This window comes from Typopeltis vanoorti, chromosome 1 (assembly GCF_054136105.1).
Source record: "Typopeltis vanoorti isolate ZY-2024b chromosome 1, IOZ_Tvanoo_1.0, whole genome shotgun sequence".
NCBI lineage: Eukaryota > Metazoa > Arthropoda > Arachnida > Uropygi > Thelyphonidae > Typopeltis > Typopeltis vanoorti.
In genome coordinates this window covers 71,706,175-71,728,047 of record NC_143549.1, presented here as the reverse complement: position 1 = coordinate 71,728,047, position 21,873 = coordinate 71,706,175, and the positions used below count along the sequence as shown (strand labels likewise).

Below are 21,873 nucleotides of genomic sequence, written 5' to 3'. Positions count from 1 at the left end.
GATTGCATTCCATCAATTAACAACTTGTACATTAGAGGTTTTGGACTAGAGATTTTTTCTTCTCGGGCATATTTTATGAAATGAAAACTTTATCTTTAAAACATTTAATATCAATATCTTTTTAATATTTCGTCGTTAATCTTTTCACGCATACATTCATTTCATCGTACCTCGTTTTATTATTGAAAAAATGCTTGAAAATCATTCAAAATTACCACCAGAGGCGAGCGCACTGTATGCCGCTCTCATAAATATAGTCTTCATTGAGCTTTAATCTCAGAAATTTTACTGATTTTAGTAATGTTTAAATGATACAAAATGAATAGACAGGTATTACTTACAGAAATACTGCTCTATGGAGAACACTGGCTATTTTGACCACAAATGTTCTTCAGCTGCTGTAAGAATGTTAGATACACACAGTGGCACACTCAGGATTTAATCTGGGGGGGGGGGGGGGAGTTGAGTAGGCGATTTGAGAATACACACTATGCATTGCATACGAGCTATGATTGAACATCTGCAGTGATCGCCAATACATGATATCCGTGATCTCCTCTGGCCCAGGCAAATGAAGTGCCGTCCGAGCACTACTTCATTCGCCTTGCGTTCAGCGTTCACAGCGGCCAGGATTCCCGGGAGCTATAGGGTATTCCCACCTTGTGTGACCGCTAATTCATAAGTAGCATAGAAATAGAAGACACGACACAACAAATTTTTTTTAAAAAAATGAATTTCCAAAAGATTTTTGGAAATTTTCCAAATCAAAATTTTCCTTGGGTCAAAGTTTTTCTCGGGTTAATATTTAAGATTCGTCGCTGCACTCCTTTTACATTACCTTTTATATTACTAGCGTTATCATATCCTTGACCTCGTAAATCTTGTATTGGTAATGAAAATTTGTCTAGAGTTAGACAAATTTTCAAAGTTAGCACCAATGGATACACAAGTCCCAAAATTATTAGCCACCAGACTCGACTGTCACCTACAAAAAAGCTTCACCGAACTAATCTGAAATCAGTAGAAGAATGCCAGAGTGGGGATGATAAGTAAAGGGAGCGAAGAGAAAGACCAATCAGAGGTCTTATTTCACGAATGCTACCAATCAGAATCCCTGCCACTGCAATTCTATGAAACTTCCCATGGCATTCTTATACTGATTTATAAAAAACAACTGAATTAACAAGATGATTCTGTGAGAAAATGAATGCCGTATTCCACAACTTCTCAGACCTCAGAGAGCTTGCAAAATCAGGGCTTAATCTAAAAATCAACAGAATTAAGTCTATAGGGAATGAAGACAAGAAGTGAGAAAACGGTCAGTTTGCCACGACCACTGATTGTTAGTTTGAGGGATACCCCGGAAATTCCCCACTCATCTTGGAACAGATGCCAGAAGGAGGAAAATTCTCTGCACTTGAGGTTAAGTATACAAAGAGCAGGGAAGTGGAAGAAATAGAGAAAGGCAAAAATAATGTAGGATCATCAGCGAGCACCAGGACGGCTTGACTTATTTCAGTTTTTTATTATTAATCAAGGAATTACTAATTTTTTTCAAAGGTTGCAATTTTTTCCTGAACTATATAGCAAAATCTGGTGCCCCGAAGTCTTAGCACCCCTAGGAGATTGCCTAGGTTCACCTAATGATAAAACCGGCCCTGGCTGTAAGTCACAAACTAAATAAAACATCCTTTTATAATTGTGCCTCCTCATCTGGAACTCTATCTCTTTACATTTATTAGTATTGAACTTTTCTTTGTTCTGCTTGATGGTCTTCTGACTTCTCTATATAATCTCTTGTATTCTTTAGTTCCTGTCTCTCTTTGTTTTTTTCCAACCGCCTTCTTTTAATTAATTCCCATGTTGAATCTGATATCCATGGGTCTCTTGGTCTTCTTATTAGGCTGAGATACTTCTTCCCTGTATCCTGTATTATCACCTTGGCTCCTTCCCAGAGCATTTCTGGTGAGTTCTCCTTATTGTTCTCCAAAAAATCATCCAACCGAGTTGAAGTTTCTGCTGTGAATCCACTAGGAATTACTCTAACATCCAATCTAGTGGGATGTGCCTGACCTGGAAGTTTTCGAAGTCTTAGTCTTACTTTGGCTCTTACTAGCTGATGGTCTGTACCACAGTCTGCTCCAGAACAAGTATGCACATCAGAGATGCTTGTCTTCCACCACTGGAGATCCAGGATGTAATCAATCTGGTGCCTTCCCAAGATAATCTTGGGAAGGCACCAGATTGATTACATCCTGTTAGATGTCCAAGTATAGGTCTGTTGTGGATGTTTCTGGAAGCAGGTATTGGTAATAACTAATCTGTTAGCACTGGCAAATTCAAACATTCTTTCACCACAGGTGTTACGTTCACCCAGACCAAACATGCCATACTCCAGCCTGACTCTCATACTCTTTCCCACTTTTGCATTGAAGTCCCCTAAGATGTAAAGTATGTCGCTCCTTGGTAGGCAGTTCAAAACAGTTTGTAAGTTTTCATAGAATTCCTCACTCTCTTCTTCAGGCCTATCCATGTGGGGTGCATTAACTATCACAATTGATACATTGGTAGGCTGAGCCTTAAGTCTAATAGAAAGTATCCTATCATTAATGGGGTTATAACAAGAAGGCTTCTTGCCTGAGCTGTCTTCAGTATCACAGCTACCCATGATGTTTTGAGTCACCACCTGAGTAAATAACTAGCTTACCATCCTATCTTTTGAAGTGACCTTCTCCATTCCATCTGGTCTCTGTATTGTAATTCCAGGATGCCAGTTTTATACATATCCTCCTCTTTACAGATAATCTCAAGAGTACCCATCTGTAGACCCCAAACATTCCATGTGCCTATGTAAAATTCCCTTCTAAGATTAATCTTATACCGTCTGTGCTGCTCATTCATAGCATCACTGACTGTTGAGGGAGATTGTAATATACTTCTCGAACAGGACCCTCTGCTTAAGCCCTGAACGCGCCTCTGATTTTTCTGCGCAACAATTGATGCAGCATGAGATGTGTTATAAGGCACAACCATATTAGCATTTTGGAGTGAAGTCACTGCAAGAAGAAAGTGGTAGGGTTACAGAGGCCCTTTCTAACATAAGATGAGATGAGATGAAATAGGAAAGATTCACCCCATCTCTCGAATACTCTAATAACAGATGTATATTACATGAAGTAAGGCATGGTCCAGCATCAGGTACCTGGGGTTTGCCATATTTCATCTGATTGTTGTGGTGATCTATGGTCAAGAGATTTCCAGTTATGTATATTTCTTAAATATTTATGTGAAGCTGAATTTCTTTAGATATATTACAGCTGTTCATCTTAGATATTCTCAGAATGGAATTAAAATTCTGATTTAATTTTGTTTTCTCATCAATATTTACTGATGTATAACTTTACAGGGTGCATCAGATATGACACTTCAACACAATAAAGACTTGTGTTTATTGTGTTGAAACAACAATGATGAGTTTTCTGTTAACCTTTTTTTCAGATTGTTTTTTTTCTATCAGTTGATACCATCTGGTCACACTTGATTTTCCTCAGAACTTTTAGAGAAGTGAAAAATTGATCACTGATAGATTTATATTAAATATTGCGATATCAGAAAGAAACTTGGCATTTTATCTTTTTTGCATTTAAAAAAAAAAGTAGTATATCTATCTTTTACAAAATCAAGTACATTTTTCATGTCCATTTAAAAAAAAGTATGAGAATATTTGAGATATTATTAATCCAGTACTGCAAGGAAGAAGAACAAAGATCACACAAAACAATCTCATTAATGACTGACATCTTCCTGATTGTGGTAAAGCAAACTTTCTGCATAGACTAGATTGAGCAAGCTACATACGTAATTTTTTTGCAACTGCCACTGACGAAAAGCTTCTATAAGCCTATAGTACATTCATACTATGTGTGGACTAAGGATTTTTTATTAATTATATATATATATATATTATGTATGTACTCTTTTTGAATTTTTTCATTTATTTTTACATAGTTCTGAAACCCTATACTATAGACCAAACATGAAACTTTAAGCCACTTCAGGTCTACAATAAGCAGGATGGCGGTTTCTCAGGTGGGAGATGAATTTCATCACACGATGAAATTCATCTCCCACTTAAATTAATAGTCCATAAAGCTAACAATTTTTTTTTTTTTCAGCCAATGATGTGAAAGTGTGAATCGTGAAACATATGATGCTTTAACAATAAAAAATATGAATACATTAAAATATTCTGATTACTGAAAACTTAGCCATTAGTAATGTAGTACATAATTATAAATAAACAAATTTCAGATATATATTGATGTTTGCCTATGGAGTTGTATTGTGAATGAAAATTGATGTATTCTTATTAAAGCTGATTATAAAAATCATATATCAAGCTTACCAAATGATTGTTCATTAGCTTTGGATATCTCAGAATGGTGTGAATATATTACTAACATTTATGAGCCTAGTTGTATTTTGCTGTACTGACTTGTGTATATTGAAAAACTTATGCCAGTAGGAATGTTTTATTACTATTTTGCTATATTTGAGATTTTGCTTTCATGTAATAGCATTTAAAGTTGCCTTAGATATTCATTTTTATATACATTTTTTATAATTGCACTATATTATGTGCATGCAGAAACTTTTCATGAAGAATGAAACTAATCTGCAGTTTATTATAAGTTGAAGAAATGGATCACTAGTTAATATTTACAAGATTACATAGTGGCAGGATTCTTTATTAGGTTTGGTTCTTTTTTATAATGCTCTCTTTAAACGGCCTTTATTATTGATAATAGCTTCTAAAAATAAACAGTTTCATATATAAGGATGTGATCTCATCTTGTTCATATTATATTACTGTAATCAGATATCACAAAGTGAGTCCCTTACAGTGAAAAAAATAACACACATAAAATTACTAATGAAAATCAATTCCCATAATATACCCTAAATTAAATGTCACAATTAGAATCAGGTGATATGATCAACTTAGCAGTGCTGAATTATTATTTTAAACTTGGTTCTCATACCAAAACTAAACTGAACCATCAGCATTGAATTGAGTTGTATGTGTTGATGCTAGGGTCATCAAACATTTGCCATAAATAGCTGATGGGTATTTTTTATCAAAATGAAAATATTTTTGGTTAGGTGATAAGGTTCAGTTCCCTCTTCTCTTTTCCTTGAGGAAGAGGAGGGAGGGGGGTAGCAAAACAAACCATTGAAGCAAGAAGCGATTTTTGTCTAATATTTAACAATATTAAGATGTACATAAGAAAATGAGATAAAAATTAACATTAAGATAGCTAAAGTAGTCAGTATTATTGACTATCTTAATTCCAGCCCTTGCTATACTTTGGGTTTGTTTCAAGTTAATATTCAAATATTAGGTATAATTAAAACATAATTACAATAATCTCTCAGTTATCTGACCACAGTTGGAAATCTGTTTGCTACTAAGATAAATGAAAGTTTCATCATTTTCAGATAACATTCATATGGTGCTATATCAGAAGTCAATGCAGCACACTAACCCAATAAAGATTAGTTAATTGAAGGTTTGATAATTGAGAAATTCTTTTTAAATTGTTTGTGAAGTAAGTTAAAACTTTATATATTTTAGTCGGTATTTTTAAAAAAATTAGCATGCACAGCAAAAATATTTTATTATGCACATAGAAAATTACCATAATATTAAGTTCAGAAATATACTAAATGGTATTGTGATAATTTGCATATAATTATTGTATGCAGCAGTGGTTCCCATACTTGTTTTTTTTTTGTACACATTATCATGCTTAGAAATCATGATTAGTCTTGTGATCCAAATATGGTATCAATACCTATTCATTGTCCCCAGCAAATTGTGTTATGTTTATAGAATTGAAGTTTTTGTGGGGGGGGGGGCTTCGTACCAAAAAGTTTGTTGAACCAAAGCAGTGATTTGCATACTTGATTTTCACCATTAAGTTTATTTTTGCCATTTATGTGACTCTAGGTGTGAGAATCTCTGCCACAGGATTGAATTGAATATGCATACCGTTATATTTTTTTATTTGTTTTATGTATGTTATAAGAAAAAACTCAAACGTTTTGCAAGAAAGAACACTGGTTGGTTGGGGCATGTCAGCATTTAAAAAATACATTTGGCAAATTATCTAATGTTCAATTATGAAGATATATTATACACTAAGAGATTTTTCTAGAATATATATATGGAAGCATGTCTAGGCAATTATCCTTGTGTACCTAGTGTTTTTTTTATAATAATTATGATTTATAGAGTTTTTTTTATGTTTCTGCACTTAGATATGTTTGTACATAAATAATTATATCATCTTGATATTGGCTTCATATCATTCCCAAAAGAATGTATAAAAATCATGATTTTTATACATTCATTTAATTATATAATTGATATTTTCTCTCGTTTGATATTTAAAAAATTAGGATATAGGGATTACTCTGCATATGTCAAATGACTTAAATTGTGTTTAACCAATGATTAGTAGCTCAGTGTTTATGGTTGCAAAATGTATGGTGAAAGTTCATTATGAAAGTAACAATATTAGACATCATTCTTAATGTCATTATAAAATTTATTTTTAACCATAGCTAATATAAAACATGAGTAGCCTTGTAAATTAATACATGATGATACATCATGAAAATTACGGAAACAACTACCACTAGTTGTAACAGTAACTTTAGCTTACCATGCAAATTGTAGTGCAGCTTGTTTCTTTGTGTATATTATTATTATTATTATTACGGGTATCTCCATGGAGTCAGCAGACTCATCGCAGGAGACCCAAACTATCAAAACAATATCTATCATATCTCTTCTTGAATTCATTTACAAACAAAGAACTCGCAACTGAGTCAGGCAATGCATTCCACTCATTCACCACTCTCCAGGCGAAAAACCTCGTTCTCACACCCTTGTTCACCGCACTTTTCCTTAATTTCCAGGGATGACCTCTTGTTCTTCCATCACTATCACACAGCTGAAACATTTCCCCTGCATCAATCTTATAAAAACATTTTAGTAATTTAAATGTTTCTATCATATCCCCCTCTTCTCCGCCTATCAACCAACCTCTGCAATCCACAAGCTCTCAATCTATCAATGTAGGGAGCATTTTTACATCACTCACCAACTTAGTCACTCTCCTCTGAACCCTTTCCACAACCTCCTCATCTCCAAGGAATCTAGGTGACCAGACCTGAGCACAGTAATCCAAATGTGGAAGTATCAACACTTTATAAAGGGGAATAATAACCTCTTTATCTCTGGATGTTAGTGTGTTTCTCAATAACCAAGTAATCCTATGTGCAATCTTGGATACCTTAGCAATGTGTCCCCTGAACTTCATCTCCCTATCTACCAACACCCCTAAGTCCCAGCCTCATCAGTCTCTTGGAGTACCGTTCCATCAGTGTAGTACACAGCTGGTAATCTTTTAATCCCAAAATGCATAACCTTACACTTTTCCATATTGAACTGACATCCATTTCCTTTGCTCATTTTACCAGCTTATTTAAATCATCCTGCAAACTCTCAACATCTTGCTTTTTTTGTCAAAATTTTAAAAAACACTAAATATATTGCAACTGGTCTAAATTATTGATGGCATTAAGAAATGTTAATATCCAAGAGTTGTCCTCTTTCTTCTTAAGGCTTAACAATATTAATTAGATACTAACTAAAAAATTATTTCTGATATCTCACCATAGTTGCTGTGCCTCAGAGAACAGTGTTAACTAGATGTATCATGCATGGACTGTTATATAATTGGTAAAAAACCTGAGTTATGTTGTTGGAGACTTATTTGCTTAATTGAATGCACATAAAGATAGCCTGAGCCTTTTGGTGAAATATTACATAGAATAGCTGTTTTTCATATCTTTGGTAACTTTGTATAGATGCATGTTTCACAGTTGCTGAATGTCTCAGCTTTAAATTGCTTTTTCTGTTATTTTGTTTTTTCCATTTCTAATATTGCAATTTCTACAATCTCTAATTTGTAAAGGATGCTTTTTTTTTATTCTTCTCATCTTTACTGATCTATTGCATTGGCCATTTGTGTGCATGTGTGTGTGTGTGTGCACATGTGCACTCGCTGGTTGCTGCTACATCCTGTTTGTCCATCCAAGACTGGTTTGAATGGATTTTATTGAAATTTGATATTTGGAATTCTTAGAAAAATTTGAAGTCATTCCAATTTTTGTTTGTTAGGTTAGGGAAGGATAAAAAAAAAAAAAGTGTATTGAAATTATAGATGGGAATAACAACTCTAGTTGAATGGAATTTAATATTTGGGATTTAAGACGTACATCACAATCCATACAAATCAATTTTGGTTTCAAGTTTTTGCTAAATGACTTAAACTGATATTAATAATTGCCAATAGTTAGTAGTTTCTTCAGGGTCTAAGTATAAATTTCAAAATGTAAAGAATATAGCTTAAAACTAAACTATTAGCTCTAAAAAATATGTAGAAAACAAGACTTTTGCAAACTCAGTCTGTATCATCTGCTCTCATGACAAAACTTTATAAAGTAATTGTTGATGTAATTACTCTAGTGACTAGAGATTGGATCACAGACTTGCATGGAAATTATACAAGACGTTATATCCTTGTTTTATTACTCTAACCAAGCTTAAGCAAACAGTTTGTATGTGAAGTATCTTTGTGATTAGGCTGGTTGTATATAGAAGCTGTTGATTTCACGTCAGTCTTCTCAGTATCTCATAATGCAAAGGAAGTGGAAGGAATCATTTGAACACATTGCTTTGGTTGATTCTTTAATTTTAGGAAATTTTCTTCTAATTAAAGCATAATTCCTGTATTCCGCTCCGTGTTGTGATTAACAGAAGAGATGTATCAGATTAGGCATGATTTATCATTCCTAGTCTAGTACCTAAGCAATGTCACTAATATGTCCATTATTTTAATTTCATAATTTCTCCCTCTGACTGATCTGAGGCAGTCTGCAGAAGTAAACAATTTTTTGTTCATTCCACTCTCCAAGCGAAAAAAATGTAGTCTTTACATCCTTGCTAACTACACTCTCTCTGTGAATTTCCAGTTATGACCCCCAGGGGGGGGTCATGTCCTCTGCATTAATCCTATAAAACCTTTTTAGTAATCCTTCATCATAGGAAGCATTCCGTAGACCACTCACCTCTGGATTCTACCACTTCTTTATCCCTAAGAAACCCAGATGACCAGACCTGTGTGCAGTAATCCAGATGCTGGCTGTATCAAAGCCTTATAAAGAGAAGTAACTTCATTATCTCAGCTTGCTTGCCTGTCCTATAAGCTACCTTGGTTGCTTGTGCTGCAACATGCACATCTGAACTTCAACTCCCTATCCACCAACACCCTCCAATCCCTAGATTCAGCAATTTCCTGTGGTACCCTTTCATCAGTATAGTACATAGCTTATAATCTTTTCAACCCAAAATGCACAACGTTACAATTTTCCATATTTAACTGGCACCTTTTCTTTTGCCTATGCTGTTAGCTTGCTTAATCATTAATTAACTTATTAATCTTAATTAACTATTACTCTATCCAATTTTTCATTGTCGGCAAACAATTGAATTCCCTTCTGATCATTTTTTTACAAATTAAACCACAGTGGTTCAAGCACAGAGTCCTACAGCACACTACTAGTCACCTGCTTTCTCCTGGATTCTAGTCCTCCATGTACTATTTAGTATCTCTACATAAGCCTGCTTTGTATCTACTACTTTTTTTTTTTTTGCTCAAATTTGTGTAACAAAGTTCCATGGGATATCCAATGTTGGAACACCTTTGCACAGTCCAGCAGGACCATCACATAGCCATTCCCTTTATTCACAGCTGTATCATTCCTAATCTTTATTACATAGATTTACTTGTCACTATTATAAAAAGCAAGTAAAATTACAATGGCATGAAATTAGAAAGTCTTGCTACTCCTAAAAGCCATTATTCCTTTAAAAATTCTGCTCGTTCTTAAAAAGAATAAAACTATTTACAAAACTGACAAAGAATATGTTTAGTGTTATGAATGCAATTGATTATTGAAATAAAATATTTCATTATGCTCACTGATGACCCCTCAGTCTATTCTTTATTACATAGATTTACTTGTCAACACATATAAAGACAAATGATATTTCATTTTCAAGATGCTTCTCTAGCCAGGATTTACTAAAAAAAAAGTTAAACTTATTCACTCATCGTGTTCTTCAATTTTATTTTTAAACTAAAATCAGTATTCCCTGTATAATTATTTTTTTTTTTTAAATGGCTGCTCTTAACAGAAAAATTTTACATAACCGGATGTGTGTCACTAAAACTTTTATCTAGTATACATAATGAGAATATTTATTACAGTGAAAATCTAAAAACTTCATACTTTTGATTTTATTTATTATTAAATTAAATAACTTTATTTCATGTTTCTCAAACTTTGGCATAGTTCCTGGTGTGCTGACTATAGTATATTTACATATTTGACCACATGCATTTGTTTCTGGCTTGGAATGCACCGAGGCATTAATTTTAATTGCTAAGATAATGTTAATCAATCAACACCTTGACTGTATATCATAGTTAGACTTTTTTCATGCATCTTGCTTTATGCTCTTTTGGAATTTCAATTAACATTCTCAAAATTCACCTTTCTTCTGGTTGCATAATTTGTTAACTGCATCTATATGAATTCTCTGGTTGAGATGCATTTTAAGCAATCTAATCTCCATTCATCCTGTATTTTTCCCCTACTCAACTTCTCCTAACCTTTGCTTCCACATAAATGGTGCATGCAGCCATTGCCAGTATCTTGATGTTTAAAAATATGTCCAATTGTTTTCTTCTGATTTTTTGATCAGAAGATGATAGTTCATATAGATATTATTTCTGGAAAATTTTCCATGTTACTCCCTCTTCAGCCAAAAGTCTGTGGGTTCGAATCCCACCATGGGCATGGATGTTTGTAATTGTCTGTGAAAATACTAGTGGTGGTGGGTGGTAGATGGCATTGATGTAGATGATGATGATAGTAGTTGCGGTTGGTTGTAGTTGGTGGAGACAGTTGTGGAGTAGGTGCCCTCCCTTGATGAGTCTTTGGACTCTCTAGAAGTGTAACAAATAATAATAAATAAAATAAATATAAATTTTTATGGCTATTATTCCTATTTTGTCTGTTATGATGTCTTTTTACTCAATTTTTAGGACATTACTGATGTTTTAAAGATATACATATATGAAGAATATAAGGAAGGAATAATTTTGGACATACTTTTTTAGAATGTTCCTGGTTGTCATCTTATTGAGCAACATCCAGCATATGGCAGTATACTGAAGTATGACTGAAAATAGGGGCGGGGGGATGTGGAGATAGAGAGAGAGAGATGTGGGAGAATTGCGGGTAAGACACAAGGTATGTGAAATTCAGTTTCTATGAACTACAAAAGCCATTTCCTTCTTAAATCTTGCTCAAGCTTCCTTTTGATATTGTAAGGAATAATAATTTTGTGATACTAAAAAAAAAAAAAAAAAAAAATTAAGTCATACCAAAAATTGTCATACATATCAGATTTTCTAGCCAACACAGACAATGTTATGTACTAGTAGTTCTCATTATTGGAAATCTTTCTCCAGATGTATGGAGGTAATAATTTAAACATTGTCTTTAACCCAGATTTCTTCTGATTGAATGGCTATTCTTAAATCAGCGATATGTTTTGACATCAGGACATTACTGATGTTTTAGTAATGTTATTCCACCAGTGTCATATTTTTTCATGGAAAAATTTAAAGGGATATCTGAAATCAGTTTAGATGTGGATATATAGATGACATTTTTATTATCTGGAAGTACAGTATTTCAGATTTTCGTCACCAGAAAATTAACTGTCATGAAATTATAAATAAAAATATCTTTTTTCTTTTTGGATGTCTTGATTAACAAAAAAAAAAAATTTGGAGGGTGGAATCTCTTTAATGATTATTGCATAAATTTTACATGTGTACAGGATTCTTGCTGTCATATGTCAAACCCCTACACTGCCAGCTTACTCAAAAGTTTGGCATCATCGGTATCCTTTACACAATTAAATAAATGAACTGGACTTATTATTCCACCAGTTTATCTTTAATTATTGTAAAAAGTACATCATGTACTTTTCACTCATATACACAGAAAAAGCCTCTGTGCTCAAATAATGTATAATGCAGAGACTACATCCCTCCCTTATGTTGGTGACTGTCTACTCATTGCTGTGTTACTGAATGAACAAAACAGTATCAGTAGACTGGCTTATAGACTAATCCACATAATTCATAGCCTTTTATGGCCTCCAATAGACAACAACAACCCCCTTTCAGTACCCAGAAGTTTATAATTTATTATTATTTTAATGGCTAATATAGCCTACTTTCGTTTAGGAGTGCCCCTTTCTTTACAATGTCCTTTCTTTAATGTGTTTAGAATTTTTTTTTTCCATTCCTGCCTTACGTTATTTTGACTTAGAGAAACTTTGAAGTTATGAAAAATTAACATCTTATGCTCATAATAGGAATGATACGAGGGTTGTTTGAAAAATTTGGTAAATTTCCAATAGATGGTGATACAATTCATTCATTTGTACCAGTGTCAGCACATCACCTTTTTCATGACCCCTGGCAAAATTTTAGTCACATGTGATGCGTAGTTCTCGTTTGGCAAACATTTAAAATGACCGTGTTTGCATTTTTCATAAAAATGGAGAAAAACTAGTTTCCTGCAGTGATAAAACACTTTTATTTGAAGAAGTGGACAGCCATGCAGACCAAAGCCGAGTTCATGATGCAGTTCATGGGGACTCTGCACCAGCATTATTATTATATATTTAATAATAATGCACCAGCATTATTATTATATTATATAAGACTATTACTTTTTGGATAAATGAGTTTAAATGTGGTCGCAAGTCCATTGAAAATGAAGCATACTCTGGACTGAGGTCACTACAAAGAAAATGATTGATAAAATCAATATCATTATGGAAGACCGCCAAGTGAAAATGCGTGAGATTGCTGAGATTGTAGACATCTCAACTGAATGAGTGTATAATAGTCTGCATGAAAAATTGCACATGAAAAAGCTGTGTGCACGATGGGTGCCATGATTGTTGACTGTCGATCAAAAACGCATGTGAAAAGACATTTCAACGCAGTGTTTGGCGATTGCAATTCGCAGGATTTTTTGCATCAATTCGTGACTGTAGATGAAACGTGGATCCACCACTACATACCTGAGTCCAAGCAGCAGTCAAAACAGTGGACAGTGCCCAGTGAAAGAGCACCGACAAAAGCAAAGCCCATTTTGTCAGCTGGGAAGTGGTGATGGCCACTGTTTTTTGGGATTCACAAGGAATTATCATGATAGTCTATTTGGAAAAGGGTAAGACAATAACAGGAATCTATTATGCATCATTGTTGGATTGTTTAAAAGAAGAACTGAAGAAAAAAACAGCCAAGATTGGTGCACAAAAAAGTACTCTTTCATCAAGACAATGCATCATCCCACACATCGGCTGTTGCAATGGCAAAATTGCACGAATTGAGGTTCAAATTGGTTCCACATCCACTGTATTCTCCAGGCTTGGCCCGTGTGACTTCTTGTTCCCAAACTTAAAAATTTGGTTTGGTAGGAAAAAAAATTTTCTTCAAACGAGAATATCATCAAGGCTGTCAATGATTATTTTGCCCAATTTGACAAATCATACTTTTTAGATGGGATGAAAAAATTGGAAACTCGCTGGACCAAATATGTAGACATCGATGGAAACTGTTGAGAAATAAAGGCAAATTTTTCCAAAAAAAATGTGTTTAACTTATTTTTTACCAAACTTTTCAAACAGCCCTCATAAATGGATGTAACCCTCTCATCTTTCACTAATCACAACATTGAGAACTGTTGTGCCTTATTTAAAAGAAAATTCTTTATCACAATGCATTAAAGAATTGTCAGAAGTGATTTGTTCATATGGTTCCCTAAACAGGAAAGAATTTGGTATATGACACAATCCAGTCTATAAATGCTACAGAATTATCAATCACTTGAAAACTACTTTACAGTGTTAATGATTTAATTAAGCTATATTCTAGGCATTTTGTAATGCTTACCTTATATCCTGGAGTTAACGGCAGTTTGGATGTGAAATTGGTTGGCCATCTTATTTTCAGAATGTTTCAGGATGGTTGTTTTACAGATATGGGGTGGGGGAATAGTACTAATTTAGTGTAGTCCAGTTTATTCATTATTGTTAGATGATTGTTTATCACTCTTTTCTCTTTATTGTAGTTTACTTTTAATAACACAATCCCAGTTTTGGTGATGGTGAAGAATTTTTTTTTTTTTTTTTTTTTTCACTATCTGTATACTCAAAATAACTTGATACATAATATTGCTATATTATGAAATAGCACCTATCTCTCATTGGTTATAATGATTTCCTTGTGTACATTCACAGAGGATTTTGCAGGCACTGGAATGAGAATGGTTGGAGAACATCTTTAGGATAGTAAATTACGCTTGTAAATTATGTTTAATGAGATCTGAGATGTTTTACTGATATGGGGGATAGTACTAATTTGATGTAGTCCAATTTATTCGTTATTGTTAGATGGTTGTTTATCACTGTTTTCTCTTTTGGGAATGTGACCATTCAATATGAAGCTATTTACTAAAGGGTTTTTAGTTGGCTTTTTTTTTTTATACCATCACTGAGACAGTGCTGTGCTGGATAGTTGTGGAATTTTTTTGTAAATAGTGAAAGACTATGGTCAACCAAATGCAAAGCATGCACCTCCTTTCAGACATGTACATTACTATACATTAAGGGAAAGGTCACTTTTGACCAGTTTTGACCTTTCCTGAGGACTTATCAGTAGGATCCAGACCCGAGAATCTAGATATACCAAGGTTAAATTAATGTAGAGGACATATATGTCCCATATACAAATAGTAAAATGGTGTATTGACTCGTTAAAATACTCTTCATAACCAAATGAAGATTTTTTTCACTTGGTTACAGAGTAAATTAAAATTGACAAGAAATAATATTCTTGTCAGTTTATGCATGAAGTATCTTCATGGCTATTATACTTTTATATAAAAGCAGTTGACTTCCCATCAATTGCATCGGTATTCCATAATGCAAAACACACTTCCTTTCAGACAGTGAGCAATTGATTGGAAGTCAACTACTTCTATATACAAGTAGCCTAGTCATGAAGATACTTTGTTTGCTTATGCTTGGATAAAGGATTAAATAAGAATATAATTTCTTGTCAACTTTAATTTACTTTGCAACCAAGTGAAAAATTTTCTACCCCCCCCCCCCCCATCTCTGATCCAGAGTATTTTAATAATAAAGTGATACACCTTCTCACATGCTTGTATATGGGAAATATGACCTCATTAATTTAACCTTGATATCTTCCTGGGTCTGGCTCCCACTGATGGAACCTCAGTCAAGGTCAAACTATTCTGAGTAGTGACCTTTCCCTTAATGCATGGCAATGTACATGGAACCAAAACTTCTGAAAGGAAGTGGTTGCTTGCTTTGCATTTGGTTGAGCATGCTGTCTTTCACGATTTACAAAAAATATTCCACAACTACCCAGCATAGCACTGTCTCAGTGACAGTATAAATGCAGTATACTTGTCTGAAAGGAAGTGTGATTTGCATTGTGGATACTGAGGCAGTTGATGTAAAGTCAACTGCTTCTATATTCAAGTGGCCTAGTCATTAAGGTACGTTACATGCATGCCTTGTTTGCATACACTTGGGTAAAGGATTAAACAAGAATATAATTTGTAACCAAGTGAAAACTTTCCAGTGTGTTATTTAGAAGTCCAGTGACTAAATTTTCCATGAATGGTAAACTCTGGTTGTTTTCTACTTAAGTGTAAACTTTGTTCTCGTATGTTGATCGTTCAAGCTCATTAAATATGTTTTCAGTATTGTCCCAAGTGAAATGACAAGAGTACATTACTTTTACTTTCCATCTTGGTGCATGATATCTCCACTGTCGAGCCAACAGACAGGGTTTGAATATGAAAGTGTTTGTGATATGGAAATGTTTGTGATAGACAATTTTTGTTGCCTGTTATGGAACCACTCTGCTAATATATTGGATATTTGAGTGACTTGAAAAAAAAAAAAGTTCTATGTATTGTCTTAACTCACCTACCGTATTAAATGGATGACAAGTTTATAACATTTTTGTGGGTGGAAGGCATATAATCAAAAAAAATGAAATAAAATTCACCAACATCCCACTAAAAGAAATTTTGAACAGAGATGAGATTTTAATATTAATTTTTCTAGCATTGATTGGGACATATAGTATTTTTGGCCCTGTGAAGCCAATATTTCACTAGTTAGTATGCCATTGTTATTGTCTATTATAATTTCTTTATGAATTTTAAGAGGTCTGCATATTATAATGGTTAGCCAGAGGCCAGAGTTTATCTCAGAGTAGCAAGCAGTAGGTTTAAGAATAAGAGTTGTTATATCATCTCATTATAGTAGTTTTTTTTATGATTGTGGGTGAGGATGGAGGAGGTCTTTAAGACTTGCAATTTTCCTTACAGGTCTTCTCTGAGCAGTTTTTGCATTGACCACTAGGGCAACCTAGTCTCATGCTGCTAGTCATGATGGTTGGTAACTGGTCTACTGCATTAATTGCAATACATACAGTTAATTTATGTAAAATATTTGTTTATTATCTGTGTAATCAATACTGGTAAATCATATGATTATCAAGCAACATTTGTTTCTCTTTCATGGTATGTGTTTATTCTATATCTCAGAGGTACAAAGTGACTTTTTTTTTCCAGTCCAACACACAAAAGGCAGAACTGATTGATAACACATTGGCAATGTGTAGGCAAGAATTAAAGCAGACCGGGGAACACCACAGGAACCAAAACCAGAAACGTAGAAGGAACTAAGAGAGAGCCTCCAGCCCCGTGAGTTAGTTTTTAAACTCCTATAGCGCACTCTTCCGTACTCCAAGCATGTCTATGACACTTTCCAATTGGCTGTCACCTCCTCGCTGAACGAGGATCGCTCTCTTCGGGGAATGTGAAATTCGAGCACCTTCCACGAATGCCTGCTCATCATTTGTTACGTCATCTTTGGTGGTCACACAGCAACCTTTGTACTTTCGTTCACACGACAATACGCGATTTTATACATGGCATAGTTTAATATTGGTGCTTTTGAAAGTTTAAGATTTCCATCTATTTTAGACAATACTTTAAACATAGTACAATCTAATACTTATTTCCTTCTTCAAATTTCATTTTAATTTAGGATTCAATTTCTTCCTTTATATTTTAATTCCCTTCTTAAGCAAAGTTAACATCTGCATTTTTACATATTATGTCTGTTTTGCCAAGAATACAAGTGTGCTTTTGCTTGATATGGTTGTTCTTGTTAAATCTTGAATGGAGCAGTTCTATTCTTTATAGAACCATCATTCAAGATCTAACAGCACTCTTTCCTCTATTTCTAAGCTTTTTTCAGCTTCCAGAACCTCCTTACTGACATTTTGCTTCTATTCTCTTACTAGAGCCTTTCCATGACTTCTGTTTAGCTACTTTTTTTTACACATTGCTGGGCTTTCTTACATATTTCTGTATTCTCTCACATCACATGCTGTTTCTTTTTAAAGGACTCAAAGAATTTTTTTTTAATTTTTTTTTATTATTATTTTATTTATGGTTTTTTGTGTGTGCTTGTTTTCTATTCAACGTGAAATTTATTGTTATTCTGCTCAAAACTAATGATGATCGCTTTCTCATTTCATGTCCCTTGTTACTGTTTACTGTTTCCTGTAGAACCAGCACGATGATAATGCTATCAACAATAACATAGTCAATTATTTTTTGTATCTTCTCTCCATGTGAATTTATGCACATCTTTATGTTTTAACGAGACAGTAATGACTCGTCTGCATTGTGAATAGGAATCCAAAGGTACAGTCAAATCTCACTACAACGAACAATGTTATGACAAACTTATGCACTATAACAAGTTGCTGGGGGGAAAAAATCCCAACCATAGTCTCTAGATAGAATGCTGTGCTTAAAAAAATATATATATATATATAAATCACTATAGCAAATTATCTACTATATATAACACATTATTTCTGTGGTCTGTATAAGTTTGTGACAGTGCGTCAACTGTATTTGTCAAGTAATATTAAAAAAGAGAAAAAGTAATTTCTTTTTATTTTAAAATCTTAACTATGTTTTTAGTATATATTTATTAGGAAATTAACTTCTTCACTATGCTTTAAAGTAAGAAGAGAAAAACTAATCATTTAAAAAGTTTTTTTTTAAGAGGAGCTGTTTTAAATTTATAAATAATTTTTTTTGTCTTAAATTTGCCGAGTATTATGTTACACTTCCAAAGAAACTGTTTAATTCATTGACAGCAAAGTTACACTGTAAAAATATTTAGTTTTTTGTCATTAGTTCAGCTCTTCATTAAGAAATTATCTTAGTAACATGTCTTATTATGGGGTTTCTTGCTTGCTAGAAATTTGTCTCAAAACATAATCTTGTCAATGTTTATAATTCTTCAACTGAAAATTAAAAATTGCTCTTAAGTTATTACTTAAGAGCAATTTAAAAGCTTCCATGGTTATTCTAATAAATTCTCCAAAGTATTTGCAGTAGCTGAAATAAAATTATTACTAGTAAACATAGTTAAACTAAGAAAAAAAAAAAAATGATTGAAGTTACATACGTTTATCAAGGAATACACATCAAAAAAAATTTTCTGATGAAAAAAATGCACATTAAAAAAAAAGGCAAAAAAACTAGACTTGAGCTAAATAATACATGAGTAACAGTAACATGTAAGAAGTCTTACATGAGTAACAGTAGAGTTATTGTCTTTGAAAATAAAATAAAAATCCATTTGATGAATGGTAGATATGTGATACGAAGGAATAATATGTGGGTAAGGTTCAACAGCAGCACAGTTAATTCAATAAAACATGAAGTTATTTTTGATAAATTGACTTATTGCATTTTCCATGTATGAAATTTAGTTATCTGTTAATGCTGGCATATTTGAATGTTGGGACGGAAATAAAATTATAAAAAGCAAATTTATATTTGTCACAACATGCTGAGATTGTATGCTTTGAGAGCATTGAAAATAGTGAAATTTTTCCTCTGTTATATGATTTGCCATAACAGTTGTGAATTTTCCAAAAGTGTGTCTTATTGTTTTATAGCCATTTATATTTTTATAATCATCAATGTAATAGGTGATGTTATATTCAATGTTATATTCTAATTGCCTTAATATAACTTTTTCTTCATTTGTAAATTTTTACTCCAGTTTTAAAACATTACATTACATTTTCTTGTAGGTTATTTTATTTTGGAATGATTTCATTATCATGTATATTATTACTATTGCATGATCTTACTGTGCATGAAGATACAGTGTTTGTTTTCATGTATTAAGATCATGAGTTCTATTATACTGTCATCAGTATAACATTTTCAACTATTGAAATTATGCATTTGTAACTGCTTTTAAAAAATGGAATTTTAGCTTATGCCTATCATGAAATATCTCAAATAAACATGAGATTATTAGAAAGCAACAAATTAACCAGACTTAAAATAGGAAGTTAGTGATGTCATATTTTTCAAAACAATTTTTTTAATGTTATTTAATTTTTGAATAATATATTTAGTTGTATAGTCCTATACTGATGTGTAAATATTATCATTACTAATAACATAGAGTACAGAATTCTTAATTTAAAATGTGAATGTAATCATTCATGGTAAGGCATGCATATATAAAAAAAAGTATATAAAATACATTCAAGTAGTAAATCAATCTATACAACTATTTGCATAGTTTGATATATGTGATTGTATTAATTCAGAAGATGGATAAGAAATAACCTCAACTGCTTCAAGCAAATTTTTTGAGTCTTCCTGTTCCATATTTTATGATGTATTTTTCAAAAATGTGTAAACACTCTTGAGAAATATATTGCATTTTCCCATCTATACTGCTAAAATGTATTGAGACATGTCAGTTTTGGTTTAAATCAGACAATATTAAGTAGTCATTCAGTCAGTATGAGACATATCTATGCATGAATGAATTTTCGATTTAGTCTGTGTTGAGGTTATGATGCATTTCTGACTTGAAACAGAATTCTCAGTATTATCAGTAATTCCTTTGGGATATTAATAACAATACTGAGTGAATTAATATATTTTAAATATAGTCACTTAATATAACATAATTTGTTTCTGTATGGAGGTTTTTAGAAAGTATTCATCTCGGATACTGACTATTTTATTCGATTTGATGTATTACATATTGGCAGATGTGTGAATTGGGTTTGGATATATTTATAAAAAGAAGTGGAAGTTCTGTAAGTGCTTTATTTGGTAATATACTGAGGAGCATTTTATTTTCATGACGGAATAAGTTAAGTATATTACTCGTCTTTTGCCATCAAGTTATTTCCTACTTGGTGAGAAAAGAATATCAACTTTGTTGATATTCTTTTCTCTTCTGCACCTTCCTTAATCTAAGTATTGGATCTGTAAATATTGTTTTGCTTTCCTCAAGCTGCACTGAGAAATTCTCTTATTAACATGCAGTTTTGCAGAAGTCACATTCATGACATAGAAGTACTGCTGAAATGTATTGTAGTTGGAGAATCCAAAGCAAAAAAAAAAAACAAAAAAAAACATTGCCATGGATTTCCCTATTCATTTATTGAAAGTAATGTATTTATTTTATTTACCAAGGGGTTTTGCTGACTACTTAAATGTGTTTCATATACACTTATATCTATTTACATATTTTTATGTGTATGCCAACAGATAGTTTAAAAATTAAAATCCTTGTTTTCAGCATTAATAATAATCTTAATAATCTCTGTGTCTTTTTAACCTTTATTCTTTTAAATAATGAGCATTATTACTAATACTGTCACATGTATATAACATGCTGTTGTTCATGATTAGAGAATAGTATCTCAATAATAATTCACATAATCTAGTCTTTTTTTCCAACGAAATTTAATACATATAGGTTGTTGGAACTTAACAAAAATCGTGATTTTTGTAATTAAGCTTATAGCTACTACTGTATATAAAATCTTGTATATAACATTTTAATTGAACGTCACTATTTGAAAAAAAAAAAAGTCAATACATTATTTTAAATACAAAACTTGAAAATATGTTTCATAAAAAGATCAGTAGTTTTGCATTGTGCCTTTGGAAAAAAAAGTTTATATTGCAAATGTTTTTTAATGTATAGCAGATCATATGATTTTTTATAAGATTTTTAACAATGCTTGTAATAATGTCACATTCTTAACACTTGATGTGGAATAAATATTTCAAGTCTTTGTTATTGTAAATTGTGTAAGAAATATAAATGTATTTCAAAAAGATGTTTGACATTCAGAAAACAACGTTACTTTAAAAGTAGTACATTGACTAGTTTAAAATTCCTTAATTGCCATAGCTTCACATTATAATGTATCATTAGTCTTAACTGTTTGCCTTGTCCATTAAAAGAGTTTCTAGGCTGAAATGTAAAATGTTTATGTACAGGCGACATAATTTTTTTTTAATGTTAAGGTAGTAGTAAATGTTGATCACATAAATCTACTTCAGTTCTTAATACAGTGGTATCTGCTTAACAGCATAAGCATAAGAGGACCTACATAGATTTGCATTATAATCACAGCCGAGCCAAGAAAGCCTAGTACTAGAGGCGAGAGCCCTTATCTCACCTTG

At 32.6% G+C, this 21,873-nt stretch overlaps 1 protein-coding gene across 2 annotated transcripts in view; it reads left to right on the top strand.

Annotated features, from left to right (window-relative positions):
• LOC150110081 (uncharacterized) overlaps positions 1-21,491 on the top strand; it is a 204,044-nt gene extending 182,553 nt beyond the window's left edge. The window contains exons 8-9 of one of the 2 annotated variants that reach the window (XR_016548809.1): positions 11,319-11,451; positions 16,903-21,491. The gene's annotated coding sequence lies outside the window, so the exon portion shown is untranslated. The remainder of the gene's footprint in view (positions 1-11,318; positions 11,452-16,902) is intronic. The other variant, XM_090397831.1, reaches the window with a different exon arrangement.
• The last annotated feature ends 382 nt before the right edge of the window (positions 21,492-21,873 follow it).